The sequence below is a fragment of the Motacilla alba genome, chromosome Z (assembly GCF_015832195.1).
Source record: "Motacilla alba alba isolate MOTALB_02 chromosome Z, Motacilla_alba_V1.0_pri, whole genome shotgun sequence".
Classification (NCBI taxonomy): domain Eukaryota; kingdom Metazoa; phylum Chordata; class Aves; order Passeriformes; family Motacillidae; genus Motacilla; species Motacilla alba.
The window spans coordinates 41,145,110-41,172,703 of NC_052046.1; the positions used below are offsets into that span (position 1 = coordinate 41,145,110).

At 39.4% G+C, this 27,594-nt stretch overlaps 1 long non-coding RNA gene across 6 annotated transcripts; it reads left to right on the plus strand.

Moving 5' to 3' along the window:
* The first annotated feature begins 81 nt into the window (after window positions 1-81).
* Window positions 82-27,594, plus strand: LOC119695346. Of its 6 annotated transcripts, XR_005255179.1 has the most exons (6): window positions 82-1,283; window positions 3,209-3,318; window positions 3,743-3,808; window positions 4,418-4,524; window positions 17,942-18,113; window positions 24,624-27,594. It is a non-coding gene; the product is annotated as an uncharacterized LOC119695346 (long non-coding RNA). The 6 variants fall into 6 exon arrangements; XR_005255180.1 differs by lacking the exon at window positions 24,624-27,594 and having other exon boundaries at window positions 17,942-18,350; XR_005255177.1 differs by lacking the exons at window positions 17,942-18,113; window positions 24,624-27,594 and adding an exon at window positions 4,647-5,515.

The following is a 27,594-nucleotide window of genomic DNA, read 5'->3' on the forward strand; positions in this document are numbered from 1 at the left end:
GCTGAGGAATGGAAAGTGAAAGCAGTGTGGAAGGGGAGCGCTGGTTTACTCTTGCGTCTGTCTTTCGCAAAAGAAAAAGGGGACTGCCGCCCCCACCCCCACTAATCGTATGCGCATGCATACAGTTGGAAAGGCTGTAACTAACCCGTTTTTGCGGCTACCAGGGTGAGAAAAAGCACAGTGGAAAAAGCTGAACGAGCTTTTATGGGCTGTATCCTGCTTTTTTTGTTTGTTTTGGTTTTTTGTTTGTTTTTTGTTGTTGTTGTTGTTTTTGTTGGGTTTTTTTGTTTTGTTTTGTTTTTTTTTTAAAGATAGAAGCACTTCAAAAAGCGTTTAGAAAATGGATGAGGCAGGTGAACATCAAAGGCGAAGACTTGCCAAGGGGACAGTCCTGTTGCAGGGCAGAAAGTACCCACAGTCATAAGTACTGCTAAACATGACAGCTCCACATGACAGCTTCCTCTCAGCATGTGCTGAGTGGATGTGCCAGACTCAGACAACGGACAGGTACTGGCCAAACACAATATTCCTACTTCCTAAAGCCTGCCAACACAAGACCACTGAGTCATGGTCTTGTACAGGACAGATAGGTAGCAGGGGCAGAAGGAGGGGCATTGAAGAAGACATTGACATTTCATTTTCTACTCTTTTCTAGTCCACTTTTACTCTCAAGTATTTAATATCCTTCCTCCCCTTTCTCTTATGTCATCTGTCTGTTGGAAGAGTGATTGGGCATTGGAATAGGCTGCCCTGGGAAGTGGTGGAATCAACCGTCTCTGGTGACCCACCCCTGAAGGTGTTTAAGAAAAGACTGGGTGTGGCACTTAGTGCCCTGGTGTGGTTGACAAGGTGGTCAGAGGTTGAACTCAATCATCTCAAAGGTCCTTCCCAACCTATTTTGTTCTGTGATTCTGTGGTTTCACAGTAAATCAGGAAAGTACTGTTCTTCTCAAAAGGCTGTAGAGGTCATTAGGGAGCTTTGCAAAAGCCTTTGGTGTGGTTTGTTGTGTAAATCTGATGCCAGACAGCATGAGCCCAAGCAGCATGTGGATTGCTGCAGTAGAGTAGGCAAGGGGCAGTGGGATTTCCATGGGTAATTGCATTTTCATTCTGTAAGCCAAGAGGATACTAATATATCCCAATTTTAAAAAGCAGGCACTTCAGAGACCTTACTTCCATCATTATGCAAGAAAGCTGCTTGTGGATTGATGCCTTTGTTTAAGGACTAGATTGCCTCCAATCTCAGGAGTGGGGCTGCTGAGGGCAAAGGGACCTGGCAGCAGGTAAGGTCCCTGGGAAAAGCAGAGTGCTTGTTTCCCAGGATTGCTCTTTGCGTGCATCCTACCTCACTTGCCAGGGATCCTCCATTCCTCACAATGTCTTTGATTGCAAGGTGCACAGATTCCCGCTTCAGCTTTCCATGCCTAATGCTGAATAATGTAAAATGCACTAGAGCAAGGGTTGCTTTGTCACTGAGACCCAAAGTGGCTCTTTGATGTCCTGAGAGTGTAATATTATATGTATGGTGAGTGGTTAAGACACAGTAACTATGAACACCAATATCAAATTAACTAGATTTGATAAATCCCTTGAGTTTTGTGTGGAAGACTTGGCTGTATACTGGCCTGAGAAATGTGTTGATAAATTATGCTGTATCTTCCTCTGTTGATCAAGACTTGCATCACACTTGACTAAAAGTCAAGAGAATGTCAGCTTTCTGAGCATAGTTTTATTTCTACAGAGGGAATCTAAGGTGACCTTTAAAACTGCCCATTTCTGTAAGTTCCTCAATAATCATCCACCATGCAGAGAATAAAAAATAATAATTAAATGCAGTTATTAAATTGTAATTAGTGTCATGTGAGACCAGATGGTACGTTCTCTTGTGGCAGAAGTGCATAAAGTTTTTGATAGAAAACAGCAGACAAGGAGGGCTGCAATTCCTAATCCTTTCATTACTGCAGAATGCCTTGTTATGCCTCAAACAACATAAAACACTGGATTGGTTTCTTCACTGAAGTATGTACTGCTCCCTTGCAAAATCCTCGCATGTCTGTGGCTCTAAACTGAGGGTCTGAAACACCTTTTGAACAAACACTGCTGTTCTCATTCCTTGGTGACTCCTGCACCTGATCCCATTGAACCTTCCATTGGGTTAACCTGTAAGACCAGCAAGCGTCTTTTCAAAGTGACGTTTAGCATGGCATTTTATGTTTCTTGAGAAAAAAACAGAAGCTCTGTTTAAAATGCTTTTCTCCACCTTAAAATGTTCTTTCTCTTTTCTGAAGACTTTTATATCCCATTCACAAAGGCATGGGAAAACACCCTGCAGAGGTCTTAGAATACGCTAAAATTGTGCTGGAGCTTACTTTTACAGTTTGCAAGCCAAAATACAAGGAATAGAAGAAAAAAAATATTTAAATTGTCTTTGCCTGTTTGTGTCAGGAACTCAGCGCAGCGCATAAGTAGCTTTGAAACAGAGAAATTGTCTTTGTGACACTATTATCTTTGGCTTAAGGAAAATCTTCAAGATACTGTCTTCTTCAAATCTTCAAGATACTACTACATTTCAAATAGGCTTGAATCCCCTGTAATGCTTTGTCTTTCCTTGTGAAATGAACATCAGTTTTTATTCTAGTGTGTTTTGTCTCAAGTACTTTAGGTCGAGGGTTACTTTACAGCAAGACAGAAACGGCACCTGAACTGGAGAGCTGAACTTACAAATAAATAGGAAAGAGCAGAGGCAGCTGACCATGGTTATTGATGTTTTGTGTCTTATGAACAGCAGGGCTGTTCAGTGCTGCTCAGTGCTGCTCAGTGATAAACCTTGCCCATCTGGGAGTTAAATTTATTTTTCACAAGACTTCTAAAGTGTCTTTGTCAACCAACATGTATGATATTTCAGTCCTGGTTTTCAACAGGCATTTGGTACTGCATAGTCGTCTTCTCCAAAATATTGCAGGAGTGTTGGCCCAAGGAAATTTTTTAAATCCTGGAAACTAGTGCAGCAGAATGATAAGAGGCATTTATGACTGACAGAGGCTGAAGATGAAGATCTTCATTATCTCAATTATTTTAATTATTTTAATCTTCAATTATTTTAATTATTTTAATCTTCATTATCTCAATTATTTTAATGTCTAATTTTTTGTTAGAAGGCTCACTAGAAAGTAAATCTCTGAAATGATCTTCATTTCTTTCCCCGTAGTATTCAGCACACTTGTGTCCCATTCCCGAAAAGGAATTCTGTTCCACTGATTAATGTGCATTGAAGTCTTTACAGGCTTGACTGGCCAGAAGGACTCCCTCCTATATGAGGTAATGAATAGGAAATAGTAATAATTATCAGCCAAGTCAAACATCATGCAACTTACTTGTGGCCTTAGCAAAAATGTAAAAAATAAGTGCATAATGCCTGATGTGCAAAGGAGCAATAAAACAAACTTTGTGGGACACACTGGGTGGGATTTTTTGGTAACTTCATCATTATCTGAAGTAGACTTTAGATAGGGAATGCTCTGTTCACTAATTTCTCAAAGTCATGTGTATGCACGAAGAAAAATAAATACCACTTCTGTCAGGTTGCACCTGACAGGATGTTGACAGAAACCATCCATAACATTCCCATGTTATGAAATTGTCTTTTTAATGAGAATTTGAATTAGTGTAAAAACTGTGAAATATTTTCAGTCTAAGGATATGAGCCCATTAAGAGAGATTTATATCTCCTTTTGCAATGCAGACTGACAGACAGATGTGAAGAGGACCAGCCTGAACCCTTTGTCTTGATGGATGCTCAATTTGTTAGGTAAATCTTGATACATGGGGTGACATATTTTTACATCTCAGTCTGGTGTCCCTTTGGCACAGTCTTGCTGACCACGTCGGTGCCTTGAGGCTAAGTTTCTTGCACATCAAGTGTTTCCATGATATTGAAGCCCACCTGTGCCCATGCAAATACCTGGTTCCTCTACACCACAGGTAAAGCAGGTGCTCAACTGATAAACACAGACTTCAGGTGTACTGCAGTGCCACAGCCACTGGAGTCATGTACAGTATGGCTTTGTTTGCACCAAACTGTTGTTCACATGATAATACAGTTGGATTCAGGGGTAAAAGCTGCTGCTGTGGAAATCAGTAGGAGCTCTACAACCCTTCTCAAGCACAGCAGCACTCACACAATAAGACTGTTCATGTGAGTAAGTTTGTGTGCATCAACATAACTGTGCCTGAGTGACCCTCCTTTGGCTTCATCTTTGGGTAAATGAATGAATGAATGAATGAACGAATGAATGAGTGAATGAATGCAAAATACTTAAATTGAGCATGCATACTAGATGTTTACTCAAGCATCAAAGGTTCCAGAAAAATGTCCCAATTTGAACTCCCCTGATGCAGCTTCATTCTCTTTCCTTAGGTCCTATTGCTGGTCACCAGGGAGAGATCAACACTTCCCCCTCGGCTGTCTCCCTTGAGGAAGGTGTAGACTGAGATGGTGTCACCCCTCAGCTTTCTCCTCACCAGGTGAGCAAACGGAGTGACCTCAGCCTCTCCTCCTAAGTCTTTTAATTCCTTAGCCACTGGCCTAAGCACAGGATGTCTCACATGCGTCTCGCAAGTCCTTTAACCCCTGTTTATCCTCTCAGGCTGTTTCCACTAATGCAATGTCACTGACCTCAGTGGATGTATCCCTGACCTGTAATGAAGTAGCAAGTAGAGGAGCAATCCCAAAATCCCTCAGCAGTGACTGGCTCTGTGGTGCTCCACCCTGAAAGCATGCACTGGTATCATCCAATAAAATCTCTCATGTAAGCATGAAGGTTAGTGCTCATTGAATTAACACCACCCAGCAACTTCTCACATTTCCTGAATTCCCCCATGATCCTACTGCCCAGTCACTAAAAGGTGGCTCACTGAAGTGCCACAGAATGAAGGCTAACTACTCAGTTAAAACAATATCACTGTTAAAACAAGGCTTTTTGATTTTGTTGGCATCAATCTGCAATAGCTGGCCCACTTCTGCTTGCTAGTGTATTTCAGAAATAGCTAATCATGTTCTGGACAATGGACAGAAATCTGTGATATGCCATGGATTATGAGCTCAGAAACTAGGAAACCAATTGTGCATACTGGTCTCAGTGGCTTGTATGTAGCTAGTTTTAACATATCTACTAGGCAGGGTCCTCCCCACAGAAAAAAAACCTCAAGAAGTTGACTCTGAGTGTGGAAGATTTGAAAGACCGGTGAGGAAAGAGGAGGCAACAGCTCCCATGTTCCCTGGTCCCATGGTGCAGGCCTGTCTCACCAGGGCTGTGGGCCAGGAGTTCACCTGCAGTGTTTGGCAGACACTCGCTGAGGACATGATTGCCCCCAGGGGCCAGACCTCCTCCGCTGGGAACATGAATCAAGCAACACAATACACTTTTTGTTTAAGGTGTGATGTCATTGATACGGACTCTGCTGAGTGTATATACCATGGCAGTGAAGCAGGGGTCTTTTTCAAATGTAATACTTCTAATCACAAAAAAAACCAAAACAAAACCCAACAAAAATAAAAAACCCAAACCAAAACCAAACCAAAAAAACCCTCAGAGCTCATCATTGCACAGAGCTCTGTATAAGTCTCACAATGATATAATTCTGTACAGGAATGTACTCCTGTATTCTGTAATACTATAATTACAAGAATTACTAATGTGCTGAGTGGACATCATTGATGTTTTAATGGAAAGTGAAATTAAGGAGTCAGTTTGTTATCCTTCTAAGAAAGGAATTCTAAAAAAAAAAACATTGAAATACCGTAAGTCTGACCCTTTTGACTGTTTGTGGCTCTAAATGCTCTTATGAAAAGAATCACAAAGCCTAAAACAATAAGCTAATAATTTTAAGCTTTATCACTACACCAGGTGATGAAGTACTGTGAAGATAAATGGCTTCTGTCAGAGTTAATGCTGAATCAAGTAGCAGTTTATGCATGTTGGTACTACACCAAGCCATTAAAGCATACCTGCTTTAAAAAAGTGCTCAATAATTCAGAGTGGAATTTCATCACAAAGCTCAGTTTCCATGTAACTCCAGGAAAACGGGGGTTTTGAAGTATATTTTTCAAAATAAGCCAAGTGATCAAGTTTTCAAAATAAGCCAAGCACCAAAAAGCCAGATTTGCAAATTAACATAGACCCAGATAGGTCATATGGTGAGGTCTCAAGACAGACTTCTGACACAATGGTCTTAAAATCTCAATCATAGATTTTTAAATTGCTAAGGTTCTCAATTCCCTTGACAGTTTACTGGTATTGTGTTGAGCATTCTTTTTTTTTTTTTGTTGCTGTGGTTAATCTAAAATCATAGAAGTTATTCTATATGAAAAATTATTTCCCAGAATGACAGAATGGCTGTGGCTGGAAGCACCTCTGGAAATTACCTTGTTCAGTTCTCTGCTCAAAATAGGTTGTCCAAGTCTGTTTCCACTTAGTTTTTTTAAATATTTCCTAGAATGAAGACTCTTGTGCTGAATTACCTTCACAGTGCAACAAATAGTAATTGTGTTTAAGTAGAATTTCCTTTATTTTACTTTGTGTGCATTGTCTTTTGCCTTTTCACGGGGCACTGATGTGCAGTGTCTGGCTCTTCATCTACATCTCTGTCTAACCAGCTATACTGTAAATATTTTATTTATTTCCCATAAAGTCACACAGAGCAGCAAAAGGCAAGTTGCGGCACTTTTTACTACGAAATATTGCCATATCCCAGCTGGCTTTTTCCAGTTGACCGTTCAATATAACAATTGCAGAATGCTTGATATTTCTATTTCATTCCTTTCCTTGTTCATCTAACTTTTAGAAATCCAGATGGCAGGGCCTTTTCAGGCCTTTAAACAAGTCACTGCTTTTTGCATGGTTGTACTTAGACATACAGACACTCAGACACACAGACACACACCTCCCCATAGGTCTTTGGTGAATTTTCAGAATATACATCTGTCCTCTGTTGTTAAGATACACGTGGATAATACAAATCTGTGGCAATGGGGACTAAAGAGAGAGAAGATTCCTGTGAATCCTACTTACATGTGCTTCACTCAACAAAATGAGATAATCTCTGACTTTCTGCAGAAATGTACAACTAGGAACATTTCAGTCATTATTTCGATTTGTCCATGGCTCACAATTGTGTCTTTGTGGACCTGTACAGAAGCACCAAGAACATACCAAGAGCTCAAGATAAGAAGTAAAGTTAGTTTCAACTACCAAAGCTTAGAATTGCATTTTTGAAGATTGTCAGGGACATATATAGGGAAATTTTCAGCACAACAGAGAAGATCAGTTTCACAGATGTGCCAGTCATTTCTTGCATCTCCCCATGGTATTCCCTTTCAAAAAAGAAATAGTTCAGTCATTGTGAGCTATTTTAGCCCAAGTCTGACACTGATCGTTGTTCTTAACTAAAAATCGTCCTGAATTAGGGTTACCTCTACTTTTCAGAGTACTTTCTCTCCAAGGCTGTCACCCAGCCCACCACTGCACTGTCAGGGGAGGACACTGCAATTTACGGCACAACTACAGAGAAGCTTGAGAAAATGTGTCGTCTGCTCTGTGTTGCTCATAGCAAGACACTGTCTAGGACCTATCTGTGCTTTAGTCTCTGTCACTCTCTTCCCATCAGTTCCTTCAGGGGTGTGCAAGCAGCAGAGAGTTCCCAGACAAATAAAGCCAGACTAGCTGCAAGATCCAGCTTAGCTGAGGTGATCCAGCCTTGGAGGAAGAGCTTGCAGGGTGCTGCAGGAGGCATTCAGTATGTCTATTCCTCATTTGACCACACTGCAATCTTTGTGTCTTCCTGCAATTTCCACACTCCTTGTTGAAATCCAAAAATACCCCTAGAACACCCAAAGCACTATGAAACAAAGGTGAAAAGCCCTTCATATCTAAGTTTCCAGATTGGATTTTTATCTCACAAATGAAGTTCTGTATGGTTCTCTGAGAGAACAAAGAGTCAAATCTTTAGTGCTTTAGATTCAGCAGAGAGTGTAGAAAACATTTTATTACAGAGATATTTGTGGACGTGCAGGTGTCAGTCTGGCAGAGACACATGCACACAAACACTACATTGGAATTCAAGGTAACTTGGAGTAGGACAGCTGCCCCTTACACAGAAGCATTCACTTGATTGGGACCAGAACCACTAATGTCTGTCCTGTCTTCTGGAATTATCATTAACATCCTCAAATTAACTCTCCTCGGGTTCTGTGTGGGTGTTTGGGGAAAACAGGAAAGAAGAAGCATGCATGTGCTTAAAATAGTTATTACCAGAGACTAACAGAGAAAATAGCTTCACATATCATTAAATAAGCACCTAAATAGCATGAGAGGATTAAAACACAGAGACACATGCACACATAATACACGACATCATATCGCATCATATCCCTCCACTGTTTTCACTGTTTCTGAGATTTCCAAGCTGAGGCTAGGCTGTATGGGTTTTTTGAGAAGTGTAGGGACACCATCTAGCGTTGTCATTTGGAAAAAGCACATTGTGTCCCAGCCTCCTAAAGTTTTACCCCACCACGGTAGTACAGGACAAAGGGTGACTGGAAAAGTTGCCAAAATTGTAGCTACGTCCTTCATCAGGATAAAGTGTAAAGCAAACAAGCTGGATGACAACAAATAAAGCATATCAGAGCCCATCTTTCCAAGAAATGAGGTGCAATGCTGTAACAATTTTAGTGTTCACCTTTCAGCAAATCAGGCAGCTGGGCAGCTTCGCTTTCTTAAGTTTTGCATTACTGTCCGATCTGACCACACTGAAGGGTTTGTATTAAGGATAAGAGTTTTCTAACCACTTCTTTTATCCAAAAGAAGTGAAGTTTGTTTTCATAATTTATGAAATTGGAGGGTTAGAATGACATCTGAATGCATATTTCACAGATAAATCTGACATGAGCAGTATATTTCCTATGTTCAATTTTGGACAGAGCAGTAACCATTAGAGCAAGAGAGAGGTTTTTTCCCCCAGCTTCAGTCCCCCTTACAGCACGTAAGTTTGGCAATATCACTGCTGTCCCCTACAGTGGCCTGAGAGAGTGCCGCCAGAGAGGCAGCTCTGCAGGTCCATTTCTTCATCAACACAGAGTGCTGGGAGTCTAGGTGGGAGTCTCCTCCTCTGTTAGGAAGTGAAACAAAGCAGAGAGCCTTCTGCTCCTGCAGCACTTTTGGATGGAGGCAGCTTATTCCAGCATCTCTCCACAGCCTGGGAACATACTGTGCAGTTAGATTTTTTAGGCATCTCTGTCCCAAGCAGTCCAAGCCCTCAGATTCCCCAGATATATACAATTAGCTCCTGTGTAATTCCACTAATTATTTAGCACAGAGCTGTAATTTTGGGGTTTTTTTTATGTAGAGCTCAGCGGGATCAAACTTAAGAGGAAAATGGTCATAAGGCCCATGATTAACTCCATTAAAATCTCACTTACTTGGCCCATTATTCTCAAAATATGCAAAAGCATAGTTATTTAGTATTTGCTATTTTTATTCCTAAATAAGAGCATTGCTTTTCTGAAATTTCATTCACCATATTTCAACAGACTGCAGTAAATTTCAGCCCTTATGATGACAGACTTTCATCTACCATGAAAGTAGATGAATTTAATTTCAAATTCCTCATGTTTTAAAAAGCTAGGTGTGATTACAGGCACACCTGTGTTAATTAAGGACAAATGGGGGTTTGCACACATGCAGATGGACTGCAACCATCCCTACACTGCTTAAAAACTGAACAATATGATCAGTAGTGTAGGCACACAGGTTTCTTGTCTTTTAACTTGATACCAAAATTTGATGAGATTCATCAAGAAAAACTCCTAGCTTGAAATTAGCAGGGAGTAAAAACACTATATTGCTAGACAGAGATGTGGTTAGTCCTACTCACATCAGACTTTGGTGGGAAATTAACTTCTTTCATCATGATTTCACATTTGTTCTAAACACATAAGCAAATAAGTTTTACAGCTAAAAGGAGTTCCTGTCTACAATGGACTGTAGCGGCACCATTACACACATTAATTTAAATATTTAAATATTTGTTTACCCTTACTCTAATTAATATCTGTCTCAAATACAAATTTCAACAGGTAAATGGAAATTCTGAGCTGTCAAGGGCTGGTTAATGGTATGCAAGGTATGTTCTGTCAAGGTTTGTGTCTGGGTCTTTTTTTACCTAGCACATGTAGTGTCTCTAGGCAGTGACTGAAAGTCAGCATTTTCAACATAGTCGCTGTTGGAAAACAAGGTATCAATCAGCCACTACCTGTTAAAATACCTTCTCTGAGTACCACATTCTTTTCTACTACATTTAAGGGAAGTGTGTGTTGCATTAAAGATAGCACTTACTTAACCAGCTTGGTGAGCTGTAGGAGGCAGGGCCACCACAGTGTATGTGTCTGTGGGAGACCTGTGACTCCTAAAACCCAGAGCAAACCTGGGCTGTTTTCCTGCTGGATTTAAAGAGCAACACAGGCATAAATCCACTCTATAGCCCAATGCCCTGTTTGTTTGAGCAATCTATGTTATAAAACACTTTGTAATTAAACAGGCTGATCACACAGACCGATCTCAAAGACTGCACACAGGCCTGTCTCTAATTCATTTTGCTATAAGATGTCTTCCTAGCTTTGTTGTCTCTCTTCTTCTTTGCTAATAAAATTTAAAAATATATATATATCATTATAAAACTACAGATATACTTTCTTTTGCTCCCTGGTATTCCATGTAGTATGAAAAAGACCCCCAAAACTTTAAGGTATTTTTAATGTTGTTTCAATAAAACAGTTTGTAATATATACTTGTGTTGCTCCCACTTCTAGTGTTTCAGGAATTCTATTTATGGCCACTCACTTCCTTAGACATTTAAGTGAGATGAAGAATCTGGAGACATGAGACAGCATGTAAAACACTTTGATCCTTGTTTTTCTGCAGCAGACCGGGAAATCCCCATGAATAATAAGGAAGGAAATCTAGGGGTTTCCCTGAAGATCAGCAGGCTGCCTGAGCATCTTCTGAAGTACTGTGCAGCAGGAACACTGCTAATTGATCTGGGAATAGCACAATTAAGACTGTTTTCATGGATAGGCTTAAGCTACGCTTTTGGAAATTAATAACAACAGACAGATAGCTCTTCAAGTGAGATGGTTTCTTTTTTTTGCTGTGCACCTCATCCAAGGAACAAAGCACCACAGATAATACTGAAGTGTCTTTCAGTTTTGCATGTGACAAGCAAGTGGCTGGAACAGAGCTGGACAAAACAGTTAAATAATTTATTACTTCGCTGGAAAAAGAAGTAGCACAGGGTGAAAAGCTATTCACAAATCATGCACTAATTAATCAAAACTTGTCTAAGAACAGAGCACAGGAAGATTTTTAAAACTTCACTGCAATTTTATTTTTGGCATGCTTGGGCTTTTTGTTTTGTGGCTTTTTTGGGGGGTTTTTTGGTTTTTATTTTTCGGGGTTTTTTTTGTTTGTTGGGGTTTTTTGGTTTTTTGGGGGTTTTTTTTGTCATTGTTGGTTTGGTTTTGGTTTGGTTTGGTTTGGTTTTTTGTTTGTTTTTAATTTGAAAATGTGACTTAATTTAAGAAGAAGTGGTGAAAAAGAACCATAGTATGCATAGTAGAAATATGCAAAATATTTGGTTTTAGAAAGAACCCAAATAAATCTGAGTTAGGTCTTGGCTTCCTTTGCAGAAAGTAGTTCTGTTTCAGTCAGACTGTATTTAATTTGTCTTCCTTGTTCAGTCAGCAGTTCTTCCCATTCAGTCAGCGTGACAAAAGAGAATTAATCACCCAGTCCTAGCCTGGAATAACTTTTCTGATTATGATTGATTTTTTTTTTGTCACACCCAAACGCAGGGATACATGTTCTGTAGAGGCGGTAACTGATTCTGCTGTGTGTCCCTGACCTCAAGAGCCATGAGTGTGCTGCAGGTTCTGAATGTACTTCAGGTTTCCACTGAAGTGTCACGCAGCCTCCATCACAGAGCTGTGCTTCTGCATTTCAAACAAACTTTGTCTTTTCCCTTGCTGAGCAGGTTAAATGTTGCTGCATAAGGGAGGGAATTTTGTTGCCTCATGTTGCTGCCCAGCAGACAATATCTTGTTAGGTCAGTAAAAAATTATCATATCTATATGTTATAGGCAAGCTGGCATTGAAAGCAAGAACAGATGAGAAAGTAGAGTGTGGTATCAAACAAAAGACTGTTTGTTATATGGCTATTTGAGAATTTGTGCGAGTGAATGCTGCCAACAGCAAAACCAGTGCAATGGGTAAAAAGGAGTGAAATGTGTTTTATCCAGCTTCAACAACACTAGCAAAGATAAAGGCAGAGGAGACAACATTTCAGTCATGAACACAGGAATGTTACAATACCTTATTTTTCTAGTACCTCCACCACTTAAATAAAAATGCTGCCTCAAAAGAGTTCTAGCGGAAAAGAAAGAGTACGTGGCTGGCCCATAGCAATGTCCACATGTGCAACAGCACCTGTTCCAGTGTGGTTTGAGTGCAGCTTCTGAATGAGGATCCCCCAGTAAAGCAGGTAGGCCCCATCTGTGGGCTTAGGTGGAGTGTGAAATGCATGGAAAAGATCCCACTTCTCACTGAGGTTGGTCCTGGGCAGCTCAGAGATGCAAACTCTGGTTGCTAATAACTTTCAGGTTAAAATGTACAAGAAACTTGCAGCCTGGGTTCTAGAGACAGGATATATTATGTAACTGACCTCCAGTTCCCACTTCAGCTACTGAAATAACTCTTCTCAACCTATCACCAACTTCCAACCTCAAAGTCTTACTTCTTTGCCTGGGAGAATTGCTCCCTGGAAATAAGGAGATTATAAGGCAGAATCAATAGCAAAATTTGAGGCCAAGGAGATTCAGAATATAGAAGGTTTAATGTTTACTGAACTTTTAAGTCTGGCTTTCTTGTTAACACTGCAAAACTTAGTGCTTCAGGGCACAACAAAATGGAAAAGTTTTACAATCTTTAGATTAACATGAGAGAAAACAGTCAGTGGTTATTAATCTAGCACACTGCAGGTAGCTTCCCCATATTTCATAATCTCACTTGTTGTACTACCCTCCTAAAATGTCTTTAATGCTCTATTTCTTTTATGTTATTTTCCCTTGAGTGTCTGTGAGTCTGAAGTTATCTTAAGGGAAATCATCTGTATTTTACAAGTCTCTAGGTATTGTGGTCACTAACACCTAAATTAGTGACAAGATTTTAAACCTACTAAAATGTACTCTGTCATCTGTTGCACCAATTAACGCAGCATTAATAGAAATACTGTGTTACTGTGAGTCTTAGAATTTAATGTATACATTATGGAGATTTATGCCCAGTATTTTTGAACTGAGTGACTGATCTCACCAGAATCCTTTTTATACACTTCAAATCCTTCTTGTAGGTACCTTTCATGCTTCTTATTTATGAGAACTGTCTTCCACAAAAATCCACTGTCATGTAGCAAACAGCCCATAATAAGGCACTTCCATAGTTACCGGGCTGTATAATAATTTCTTTGTGACCCATTTAATCTCTCACAAAGCCTTTCAAATCCTGCTTTACAGGGAATTTTCTCCATGATTTCAAGGCTTGTACATCCATATGTGCAGAAATAGCTTGCCTTGGTGCTGTTGTTGGGTTTCCTCAAAGTGGAGGAATTCAGGGCTTGGGGTCTTGTTATCTTACGCTATACACTGGGAATTTACAAACTAACCGCAGCAGACTCTGATTCATCTTTCTATTGCTGAATTTCACATTCCTCTCACAGACACCTGGAAAGAACATTCTTAATCATAAAGCAAACTGATTTCCACTCAGACACCCAGGGTGAAATTGGAAACTTAACTCTTTACTCACCTTCACATTAATTGTATTGCCTTGGTTTTGCTCCTCACACTTTGATTACACTTTGCTGAACAACCTTGCTTCCTTTCTCTGCTTTTACAGAGTGCACTTGGGGCTGTCTCTCCTCATCTTTCTGGACATTGCATATCTTATGCCATTCATAACTGCATGCTCTACCCTTGCTTTGTCCAATGCACAAATGAACAATTTAGAGATGGCCTTTTACTGAGGAAGACCGGTGCTTTGGAAAAGCTGATGAAAAGCCTGGAGGAACAGTTCATTTGGAGGAAAGGAGGGATATGTTCTGCTGTGGAAATTGGTCAGACACCTAGGAAGAAGTGTAGGAAAAGACAAGAAAAGGATTTCATGAACACTTGTGAAAAGAGTTCTAGTAAAAAAAAAAAAGTGAAAAGAAAAGAGATTTGAAGGTTGTGAGGAGGACAAGTGATCCAAATCTAAGTCAGAGATATTCATGGCGCTGGCAGTAGAAAGACTTTCTTTAATTAACAAAAATACAAGGGCCTGGGGTGAGGAGCCTTGAGAGAGAATCTTATAGGACCATGACCAAAGATACATTAAAGAGCACGCTATGAATGAAGTTGAATGGCTGTAAGAAGGATTTCAGCAAAGGCTGAAAAAATTTTTCATTGGAGTTTTGCTTTGGTTATTGACAGGAGCATCAGACACTCTGCTTGTAGCAGGCAACCACACATATAAATACATATGCCTGTAGGAAATCCTCCCTAGCTGGGCTTGTTTCGAAGTTAGTAGGATTTTCATGTTCACACCTGCAGTTAATTTTTGAAAACATAAGAAATTTTGATTTCAGCAAAACTTATCATCTGCAAGGCATGTTGAGAAAAGCACCTTTGGTAGGAATGTAATCTCATATGAAGGAAATCCTCCAAAAGAAATGGGACATAGCATGTTGTACATAAATGTGAGTATACTATAACTACCATAAAACATGGTGTATTGTCCTTCTAAACTTCTAAACACGAGGTATCTCCAGGAGCTCTGCATCAGCTGGCAATTTGTACAGGCTTTCAACTGCTACCAATAAAAACCCTAAATGGTGGGTTGCATCACTTGAGTATCAACAGAAGGCCTGTGTAATCATGCCACTACAAACACTTTTTCCATTTGTTATCTTGCTTGTAAGGAAGGAGAGATTTTGGTGTCAAATCTCATTTGCCTCCTTTCAGCAATACACGTGATGTCTGTAACTTGTGTTCTAAAGTTTTCCACTTTGAGAAAACCTACAGAAGGGAAGTATATCCTTCATGAATATTATTTCTGAGTGGAATAAGGAGTTGTAAAAATGTCAGCCTGGTGGAGGTGTGGAAAAAAGGACCCCTCCAATATATGTGAGCTGTTTGGAGCAGTCCAGAGGTTGAGTAGTTCTCATTAATCTTTGAGACTGTCAACACCAAGGCCAGTTTTGATAAAACATGATGACTTTCTGCAATGTTTATTGAACTTGAATCAAACATATCTGCACACTCATATCAGCATACAAACAGGTTTTCCAATTCTTCTGAGACATTCTGCTAATTAATTTCCTACAATGAAACAAATTCCATGTAGTGGTGAAGGCTTCTCTCCTGACTTCACTCAGTACTGGAAAGAGAATGTAGGAAAATACTTTATGCAAAATAGGAAGGAAGTCTGTTATTTGTGATTTAGAATTAATTGCATAGCAATAAAATATGATGAGATCAGACACTGTTTCTTATACACATATCCATTTAACTTATAATTTGAAATTACTCTAAAATTTACAATACCTTGCAAACCAGTTCATGACAAATTCCTCCCTAGTGTATGTAATGCAGGTGGTACAAGATTTCCAAATGGTCGATAAGATTGCAGAAGTGAGTCTTATATATGTTTGGAAGAACAATAAACAACTAAGCCACTGCAAATGTTTATGTACATTTTGAGTACATCAGTCTCTGTGTGGGAAATTAGGTGTTGAGTTACATGTTCTAATGCTACTGAAGAAGATTAATAGAGCACGTGATTGGTTTTCTGTGTATGTCTTGGGAGTTTTATGGAGAGTCACTATCAAACTTAAGAATTAATCAATATCCTGTAAATAACTGTTCTGTCCTCTGTAGTGGAATCCCTTACACAGGGTCCTGGGTTAAACAGAGTTCATTTGCTTTCTCCTGGGTAATGCTTCATGCAAATTTTTGCCTTTTTCCAGATCACCCATCTTTTAAGTTTTACTTCCCTAAATTGCTGGGTTTGGAATGAAACACTGCCCAAATGAAAATTAAAGAGTAGTGTGTTTTTTTTACCTCATCTGAGAAGAATTCCACCAACTGTACCTAACTTTGTTATTACCAGTATTTTACTGGCTGCAACTCTCTTCTTCATATAATTCTATTTAACCAAAGACTTTGGATGTCACCCAGATTTTCACATAAATTATATTTTACTTTACTTGAGACTGACCTCATTGATGTCCTGTAGCCATAAAAAGGTTTGGCAGTAATTTATAACCCTGAATCTCTAATCACATTTTCTAGAAGTGACGTGGTTTTTTATTGCTATTGATAAAGTGACTGTCAAGATAAAGGTTGTGTGGAGAATAAGCTTCTTCTGAGGCACAGAACACAAAGAAAAGCAGTTATTACATCAAGCGACAACACACTTTACTACACTGGGTAGACTATTGATCTTATTCATACAGTAAGAGGCTCCTACTTAATTAATATGGCACAGTGGCCATTTAAATGCCATGGCCTTGGTTGCTTTTCTCTAAATACCTGTATAGCTTCAGTCCATACTGCTGTAACACCGCTGTGGTCATCAGATCCTTTACCGAGTTTTTGTTGATGCTAGTGAGCCGTGTGCTGTGTGCTGGGGTAGGGGATGAGAGGTGGCATGCACACATGCTCCCGTTAAACAGCAACTCGACTGCTATTCATAAATGACCCTTTTAAATACAGAAAGATGCTAAGGACATAATTTCAAGTTTAGCCTACAGACTCTGTAAATCATTCTTCAAATATTATGTGTGCCTTCCATGTGTTCCAGAGGCTTCCTAGAATTTGGATTTTCTCTAAATTATTATTATTAGAAGGCCCCCTTTGAGATTAAAGATCTTTGGAAAGGTTATGAGACCTTTATTTTTCTAAGTAAACTCACAAACCACAGTTCTCCTACACGTTGTTCAGCTTCACAAGCTTGCTGAACTAGTCACCAATGATTAGTTTTATCGGGTTATTTTATGCCTCTTCTTTTATTCTTCCAGGAAGAGAAGAGTTTCCTCAAGGGTACTCCTGTTGCTTCAATGAGCCCATCAGGCAATTACATCCCAAAAATGTCAGTGAGAGCATTCTCTTAAAGCTCTTTTGTGAAATAATTTTGTAAAAGGTTGGAGATCCCACATGGTGACAACTTCACTCTGGGCATAACAGGAGATTGAAAAATTGAAAACCCAAATTTTTAATTCTTCATCCCATTTGAACATATTGTTAATGTTTTCTGTACAGCAATACAGCACAATGACAGAGCACTGATTTTGGGAAGACATAAAGACAAACAAAATTGCTGAGAAATTGCTTGAGAAAGCATAACAAGAAATCCACATAACTTTGGGGAAACATGTTTGGTTTAGTCTGCTGTGTGTCACTGGGGCACTAACAGAGGTCATAACAATGGACACCTTTCCCCTATTGTAAGATAAGGTACACCTTGACAGCTACTGAAGAGTATCACACAGTGGCACACATCTGCACATCAGTTCAGGAATTAGACCATCATTCAGGAGTGTAGTTTTCTGAATCTTAATTTTTTCAGCTCATAAGCAGAGCCCCTTTCTATCAATCAGTTGCACTTCTGGAAAGTGACACTTGTCTCTGAATCCAAACTAGAGAGGACTGTGTACACTCACAAGATGTCCACACGTGACAGTAAGCCAGTAGGAGAAATTAGGGAAAAAAAGTCATTAGAAGACATTTCCTATGAAATAACGAACTTCCTTATCATTTTATTTCCAAACTGCTGCTTTTTCATTTTTTTTTTGTCAGAGAACTCTTCTCCTCTCAGGATACACAAACCACAGGATTCCGATGACTCACACCGAAAGAGCTTTCAAACACACGGAGGACGGAAGGGCACGCTGTTTCTACATTAAGCTTCCTGCCAAAGCCCCAGACTAAGCATACATGAATATATTTGGACAAAGTTTTAGCAACATTGGTAAGTTCACCTCACTGTAACTGTTCCGGTGAGACAATCATGCCCATTTTATGAACTGTCTGATTGCATCCTGTTTGACGCTTCCTTTCTGACAATCACAGCTAAAGCAAAAACACTTGTGAAACTGTTGTTTGCACAGAAAGGTAAAATACTGATTTTTTTGATGCAAGGGTATAATACCTCTCTTCACTGATGATCAGCAGAAAAGGTGTTTGGGCTGAAATCTTGACAGTTCTTTGGACAGAACCTGTAATGCATTATATCTTTATTTTACTTTTATCTCAATAAGCTCCTTACTGATCAAGCTCTTGATCTAACATCAGCAGGATACTGAAAATTAAAGTGAAGTTCTCTTTGCTTGGAAATGTAAAGGTAAATCCTTCAGCTGAGGCAGCACCTCTCCTCCAAAGGAGAAACACTGAACTCAATCTGCTGTAGAATATGGAAAACTTCAGAGGAAAGGGGTCTGAAAAGGGAGACCAAATATACACAGGTTGAAAGTGCAGTCTGATGCTGCTGCTGTCAGTAAAGCTATTTGGCCTTTCCACAGAGCTTCTCTGGAGACATGCCAAGGCATTCACCTGCTGTTTAACACCTAGCTAACACTGCAGGGGAATAATGAAGCCTGTTCAGCCACATGTTTCTCAGAGCAAGGGCTGAATACCTCTAAATATCCTGCTTAACTGAACTTAGGTAGTTTCTCAGACCATGGCTTGGACTTTGATGGAAAAGAAAATAGAGCAAGTCAGTGTGAATGGTTTGCAAATCAATAAATTACAGATTGTGACGAGCACCAGGGGCCAGTGAAAGACCTGCATTCTCAAATTTATAATCTAGTTGATGAGTGAATATCTGCCTTGAAGAAAAGGTGTGGCTGAGCCATGCAAAACTTTGAGATGCTGAGTTGGTCTCAGAAGTGCAAAGCAAGACCAATGGACTTATAGAGCACCTCTCAAGTTTTGTTACATGAATTTCATCCTCAGCAGCTGAAAGTGCAGAGCTCTCAGTAATTTGAAGTTAATGTATGTATGCTATAGTCCCCAGGTCCCAGGTACCAGCTCCTTACTGGCTGCAGCTCCATTACTGAGGGCAGAGGTAAATGCTAGACCAACAAGATTGCACTCCTCATACTGATAGAACTACACAACAGGAGTAGAGAATTTGGGATCCCAGGTAAGGGGAGGATTGGTGAGTTGTGCAGTAGGATGATTTTGCAGTAGAATATATTTTTGGCAACCTCAGTGGGAATAGAATACAAGCATTGTGAAGGTACAACAAGGACAAGAAGCAGGAGGTCTTACAGTTTAGCAGAATGGTAACCATCTTTATCCACTCAATTCACAGCCCCATTACTCTTGATGTGTGGAAAGCAGATAAAAACAGTTTCCCTAGGGCAATGAGTGCATCCCCCAGTTTATGTTTTTGCTGCTCCCATAGGGAACTACTGTGCTCATTCTCCTCCTTCTATCAGTTGCATTTGCAGCTAATGGCACTGCAACTGATACAAACTGTTATTATTAGTCTCCCAAGATATCAATGTAGAATTCAGGGCATGTGGAATACCATTCATGAAAGATTTAAAGGAGTTTTCCCATTGCAATTCTCACCTTTGCATCTTTCCATCCCGTTCAAAGTTAAAATGGATCACTCTTTCTCCTTTATCCATTTAGGCATATTTAGATAAAATTACTATAGAAGATCTATAGAAGGTCTTAAAGAAAATTATTTTATAAACGCATGGCATTATTACTAGAACACCGTAGGTTTTTATCCTGTTTGTGTTAAGCTCCCATTCAAACTATTCCCTTTATGAGAATTTTCCTAAGAAACCAAAATCATAACCTAGTTTTCATGCAGATTAAGAAAAGCAGTGATTAAAAAGACAGCTGTTACTTTTCTCTTTTCTATGTACCATTCAGTGGTTAAAAGTCTGCATAATTCTAGATGTTTGAAGGTAGCCTAAACTTAATATCAAAGCAAAAGTGGGCATTTGCATGAAATGGGGACATGAGGTCTTGCAAATAAGGAAAATGCATGCTAGGTGTACATTGGTAAGCATTTCAATTTTTTTTTAGAGATAGGGCTTTAAATAAGAATTTTGAAGCATTGTCCTATATGACATTTTTTAAGGCTAATATGTTTTGGATTATAGTGTTCTAGGCTGGTTGCTAAGTATTTTTGGACAGCCCACTTCAAGCAATGTTGACAAAAACATCAAACAGGATGTATGTATCAAGTAAGTTTTCCTTGGGTCTACTCCAGGCAGGTATTCAACGTTCTTGTTAACTACTTGGCTGATGGAAGAGTGATTGTGTTTATTGCACCATCAGTGTTGTATGAGTTGCAAGGTTAGATGCTAGAAAGCAAGGTTAGAGCAGTTTTTGAACATTAAAGAAGAGGTCTGGAAACACTGGGTTTGGTTTTCAGTGGTGAAAAAATGCAAAATTCTAGACAAAAAAAGGCAACCAAATAATGCAAATGCAGGATAAGAAGTGCTGGGCAATTGTAGCTCTGCAGAAGGGCATCTGCAGGGAGGGGTTTTGAAACCAAAGAGGTCCCACTGGCACATGGGATCAGTGGCTAACTTGAAGCCCAGGGAGAAATTGCTTGTGCTCTGCTGATATATCTTCAAATAATTTTTGTGCTCAATTTTAGGCATCTTGTCTTGAGAAGGATGAAATATACTTACATTTCATACATAAATTACATACATTACAACTGGAGATCCATAAAAGAAGAAAGAGAAGGAGGATGATCATAAGGCTACAAAATAAAGCTGATAAATAAAAACTGAGACATATAGAGTCATCTGCTAGGAAAACAATGGGAGTGACAAGTTTAAGGAACCTGCACAAGGTTACTTTCACAAAGGATGTGAAGATCAGACAGGTGTGGATGTCTCAGGTCACCCAGGGAGTCTGAAAAGTGTCTCTAACAAAACATCATTGTAAACATGGCCAACAAATAATCCTCACTAATAACTGTCTTGGGGAAGAAAATTACCACAATTTGAGTCTGAACATTCTAGACATTCCAAAATGTCACGTGGGCACCACACAGTAGAGAAGCAGTATCAAAGTTTTTAGTACTTCTGGAAGGATTGAGGTGATTAAATAAACAAAGAAAAGGTGCAAGGGTGTCTTAATTTGGTCAGTCTTCAAGGCCTTGCATCTAGACCCTCGTCCAAAATTAGGGCCTTGAAAAAACACCAAAGATCAATTTTAGTGAGAAGAGCTTAGTTTTAATGGAAATAAAATTAGAACAGTTAATTTTCGTAATTGGGAAAACTCTCAGCAACTAATTCAGACAGTCTGGAAATAGGAAGGTTGATATGAATTTCTTCCCCAGCCCACTGCCTCTCTGCAGGCTGATCCTCATTTCCATGGTTGGTTGTAGCCAACTCATTAACTTTTTAAACAGCAGTATATTTTTTCCCAACAGTCTTTAGGAAATTTGCCCTTCTTCTCCAATCCTCTGGTGCTTGGTCTGATCTCTCCCTAGGCAAGAGCAGCCTAAATTCCTTTTCTTTCTGGAGGATTGAATCCAACCTCTTCACTTTTTAACGGAACACAGTATATCACTCTAAGCACTCAAGCAACACCAACAGTATCCATCACACCTTCTTGATGGAAAGAATGCCATTAAGATGATAGTGAACAAGGGCTAATCATTTCTAGAGTAAGGCCAAAAAGAGATCACTCCTGATGTCTGGATAGCCTCTTCAATAATATAGATCAACAAATTTCTCTGAAGTATTTTTTATCTGACAAAAGTGTTTTTCTTGCTCTTTTAAATACCTAAATTCCAAATTAAAACTTGCAACTGAAAAACCCATCCCATTTTTTTAAAACATTGTTTCAATGGTTGGTAAGACTTGCTGCCAAAAATCTGTGATTTATCTCTAATTTTCACTTGTCATTCTCTGGTTGCTGTGATATTTTCATCTGCCAGGCTTAAGAAACATAGTCAAAGGCTTGCTCACTCTATTCGTGCTGCCCCTTGGGGACCAGTTCATCTCCTAACTTCCTCTTTGGTAAACCAACAATTTTGTGTTTCCTAGTGTGGGACATGTTTTTGAAGTCATTACTCATCCCTGTGGCTCTACCATGAACCCTGTGTATTTTACCAACATCTTTAATAACGCTGCAGAAATAATTTCATGGGTGGCAAATATAAAATAAGGGGAGGAAAAAAAGCTTCATTTCAACTTAATACTTCCCAATACATTTCTTAGTCTATTTTAGTACTGGCATTACAGGGGGGACTTGCTTACATACAACCCAGAAATATCTTGTCACTGGTTCCTATTTAATCTCCCTGAGCTACATATGCTATTGCCCTTACCTAAATATTTAGATTTGATTGCAAAATCCACTATGCAATCTCTTTGCAGGTCAGCAACTCTCCAGTATTTGTCTTATGAAGAATTTAGATTCTAGCCATCTTTTTTTTTTTTTTTTCTTAAGTAACTGGCCAAGTGTCAAATGTATTAGATTTAAGCTTAATGGAATGAAAGTGGGAAAAGCATTCCAATACTTGCTTCAAGATGTATAAAATTATAATAACTTTCAATTTACATGTTTGTGTTTCTGAATTTTCATCTTTTGTTTCTGGCAAGGTTTTGTGTTTGTCAATCTCTGCATGTATGCAGCTGAATACAAGGAGATGGCCCAGAAATATTTTGATCGATCCTTTTGACAGAAACAATAGGTTTTTTGTTGGGTGTGTTGTATTTGATCAAAATCACCTTCAAAACAGGGTCCATAGTGGTAGAATTTTGTAAGTGTTGTGTTTTGGTAGTGTCAAAACTTGCTAGTGACATTTTAATAAAGGCAACTGATTTTTCAGTTCAAGCAATTTCAGTGTTTATTTAGGATAATTTTAGAAACCTTAAAACAACTTAAAGCAGAAAAAATATTTTAATATAAAAAAGGCCTAAAGATTTATTAAAAAGCCAGTCAACCAAAGGACCTTTCAAAATGTTTATTCCTGTGGAGTATTTAAGAAACTTTTTTAATTTAATTCTTCTTTGAAACATTCTGTAATTGTCCGATTTCCTCGGACACAAAAAATATTGTGCCCAGCCAACTCTTAGATTTGAACCTCAGGCAGATTTCAAAGTGCTGTGGGCAGGTCAGAAGGACAACAAACCCCCATATACTGCAAAACAGGAAGGAACTGTAAAACATGGCAGCAAAACAATGACTCATGCGGATGGCAAGCCTTTGGGATCGTGTGATTCACACCCTTATCACACCCGCCTGCAGGACAGCACCGTGGCACCAGGGTGGAGGGGCTCGGCCAGCTGAACACTTCCAGCTGCAAACAGGACACGTCTGCTTGCAGCAGCTGCCAGTAACTCTTGGAGAAGAAATGCTCCATTGGATGTGCAGTGCTTAGCCCTGTGAAATCTGCACCTCCACTCCCACCCTGCCTCCCTGGGGAGCCTTTCTAGCACAGTGTGGAGACACCACGCCACAGGTCATTTCTGCTCTCTCAACACCAGGTGCTGTGAAGACCCCACTGAATCCTTTTCCTCTTTCTTGCTCTAAGGCTGCCTGTGTAACCCTTACCTAGCTCATATCAACCAAAGTAAACTTGACTGATATTTGTTTAATGCCCCAGGACCATCAACCCTTCCCTTTCACATCTGCAGACAGCATTTTGCATGGGTTAGCGAGAAAGCCAAGGGGCACAGTCTAGATGGAAAAATCCAAACTGCTCCCATAATTGTGCGTACTATCTGTTATCCCCACAATAACTGAAGGGACTTTTTTTGTTGTTGTTGTTGTTGTTTTCACCTTTCCTATTTCAAGCCCCCTTTTCCACCCCACAGAGAAACCGCAATCATCTCTAAATCTTCCCACGTAATCTCCCTTTCAGCAAAACAGGAGATCTGGGCTCCTTCCTGTTTCTCCTTGAGTTTTTCAGGACAGACATCACAACTCCCCAGCAAAGACAATCACTGCCAAGGAGCAGTGAGGCAGAGGGCGTTTGGTAAGACAGTTCCTGGAGCAGAGCACATCTTCACAGGTTTTGCAGAGCTCAGTGCCAGGTGTGGAGTACATGCTGTTACCAGCAAGGGGCAGGGAAAACAGTGGTATTTTACAGAACGTGTTATCAAGTTCAGTGCTGATGAGGAAGTGTGTGGGTGTTGAGGAATAGCAAAATTTCCTCTTTTCACAGTTGGCCAATCCCACTACCCTCATGAGACACAGCTGCCCCATTGATTTCATATTTACCTCAGAGGACTTACTTGGTGCAATACTGCTCAGTGCCCACATTTCTTCTTGAAAGTTCTTCTCATCAGACCCCAAAGGCTTTATCTGAAAGTTTTAAGTCCACAACACACATAGGCAGCAAAATCTGCATTGTTGTTGTTGTTGTTGTTGTTGTTGTTGTTGTTGTTGTTGTTGTTGTTGTTGTTGTTGTTGTTGTTGTTGTGAATGGCAATATGATTTCTTGTGTTTTCCACTGCCTTCAGACTCTGTTTTCTTCTTCTTCTTTCAGTGTTCCTGTGTCTGCAGAAATCTGTGAGAATGTGTCACATTAGTATTCTCACCTGCTGGAAGTAATTTGAAAAAATTACCCAACTGGCACCTTCATGAACTATTACACTAGATACAAAGAACAGGTCTAGAGACCCTCCCTGTGTATCGTTGCAAACTATTTGTCTTCTGATGCATGCTTTTTCAGCTCAAAGGGAAAAGTAATCCTGAAGTAAATAAATGAAGCTCATTGTTAGAGTATACACATCTCTACACATGCAAATAATTGCTAAAATTAACAATATTTGCTAAGTCACAAAAGAGCTGTCTTTCATGTAATTATCTTACAAACATCTTCAGAGACTCTGTCTTATTTTTTTCCTCTAAATGCATTGCATTAATTCAAATATTTGGATGTTGGCAATGAATGAAACTTCCCCAAACTTAAAGGGTATTTTTTAGGAAGACAAAATTACTGATTCAGATGAATTTTGGAAAAATAGGTAAGCTCAAGACTCAGACAACACTTGCACAACTGACTTTCCAAATATTCTGGTAGAACAAGAAAATAAAAGATATTAAAATTAGACTAGCCAAATATCCATAATAACAATGTGTTTCCATCACTTGAAATTTGGCTGATCACCTGACTGTATGCCTCTGACTGACAAACTTCCTAATTAGTTACAAGTGTTCTCAGAATAAGTGCTGACATGCAGCTTCCTTTTCCATGCATAGATGGGCCCATGGGCAATATTAAGTGATCACTTACAAGGAAATAGTCCGTGCATTTCAGAACACAGGTAGTTTCAGAAGCATTACAGATTAATTTGAGGTCTACTCTTGTCCCTCACTCTAAGACTCAGAGAATGACAGTATAATTCAGGCACAAAGGAAACCAAGGACAATGCCAAAACATATTCTGCTAATTCACATAGTTTATACTTAGAGATGGTCTAGCTTCTTGTGTTTTGTTGTGGGTTTTTTTTTATTATTTTATAAATACACCTCAGAGCAATAGACATAGAAATATGCTGGACGTTTTGACAGCAAAACAAAACCAAAAGTTGGCAAAATTTATTAAAAGGCATTATCTCTGAGATGAAAACAAACATCTGTCTTTCTTGGCAATTTGTGCTGAGACTTATTCTCATTGCAGAAGTCTACTCAAATGTTAACTATTTATAACCACTGTGTTCCCTCTAGAAAATGCAGGTTTAAGAAACTCTTGGGGATTAATAGGTGCTTTGATTAGCCCAAAACCAAAACAACAGCATCAGGAGCTCTGCTAATCTGTATCAGATTCCATTCTGGACTGCACAGTGCTTTACACTATCTCACTCACTCTTGTGATATAGCTTGTAATCAGACAAGGTGATATCTTCAAGGAATATTTTTAAACCTGACCATTTCCAGGATGCAGCATGGCAGCCTCGGACTCAAACTGTGCCTTTTCCTTACAAAATCAAGATTTACTAATAATTGAGGATGAATGGGCTCACTAAGAAAGGAGTTTATTTATTCAAAAAGCAAACATAAAGAATCCCACAGTCTGGTAATTGGCTCATCGTACTCAGCACCAGGCTTTCCACATTCCCTATCCCTCTGATTAGACATTATTTCTCCCTCAGTATTTGCACCTTGTATTTAAAGCTGCCTCACCTTCTTCTAACCAATTTCCTCATCAATCTCCATCACTCCTTTGAAAATATGGTGTCTCATGCCAGCATGGAGAGGGGCAGGAGATGGAGATGTGGTGGGAGTTGTTCATCCAGGTGTAGTTTCCAATGTCTATGTGCCTGTTGCTGGTACAGTGATGGGTGTGCTGCCTTGTGGCCAAGAGTCACAGACATTCCCGCTTAGCATCCAATTCACAGTGCACCCAAGATTTTTAAATTGAGCTTTGTTGAATTTGTAAGGGTATCCTGCTTGAAATCAACTCCCAGAAATTGGTCTTCTGTCTAAGAGTCTGGTGTAAATGACAGTCATTATAATTAGCAGCCCAAATAACCACTTCCCTCACTAACCATCCACTGAAAAGCATATTTATGAAACACCTGCCTGTTTCTAGCTACTGAAATATATGCAGTGTTCTTCCCACCACTGTGGATTCTCAGAAGGGTTGTTCATTGGTACTACTACACAAAGGGTGTGTCTTCTCAAATATTTGTGTTTGTGTTTGTGGGGGGAAAAAAAAGCATATGTTGAGCTGAGTTCAGCTCTCTGCTGGCAACTGGCTTTTCTGGGTGAAACTCAGAGCTGAATATAGACCTGGACAGATGCAAAGACAGTCAAGAACAAGTCAAGACATGACAGAAATACACAAAATTTCTGTGACTGGGACGCTTGTGTGAACAGACAAGTACAGCAGGAAGGAAAGTCAAGAAAGCATTAGCTAGCTAGCTCTCACGCTCAATAGAAAGCATAACATGGCCTATTCAAATTTAATTCATTCAGACAAATGCATTGTTGCACTCAGTGTATCTCATGTGTGTAATTTCTATTGCTTTAGGAAGCAATATTGTTCATGCTTTCTTCCTCTTCCTATGTTTTGGATTTACAGCCTATTTTGGATTTAAAGAGGGTCCTGGGATTTTTCTTCCTGTTACTCACCATAACTAAATAGTGTTTATGTACTTCTGAGATGAAAGCTTTCCAAATGATTTTTTCTTTTCATTATTAATCATTAGTTATTTTGCTTTTTTTCTTTCATGACTCAGTCCTTTCTTTTCAGACATCTTGTTGCTCCTTCCTAACTTGCATGATAGGCTAAACTTTCACAACAAAACCTTTGGCACTTGCTCTTTATAGCTTGTTTTGTTTTATCCTCCCTGTGCCAATGCCTTCTCCTTGGCCCATAAAATCAGTTTTGTCAGCCTGTAGATTCTACCCATAAGCACCTCTGATCTCTGACTTAGTCTCTGTTCCAGACAGAAATTTTGTTTTCTTTTTCACCTTCTGAAATGTCTGACATATTTCTCAACTGCTGTTAG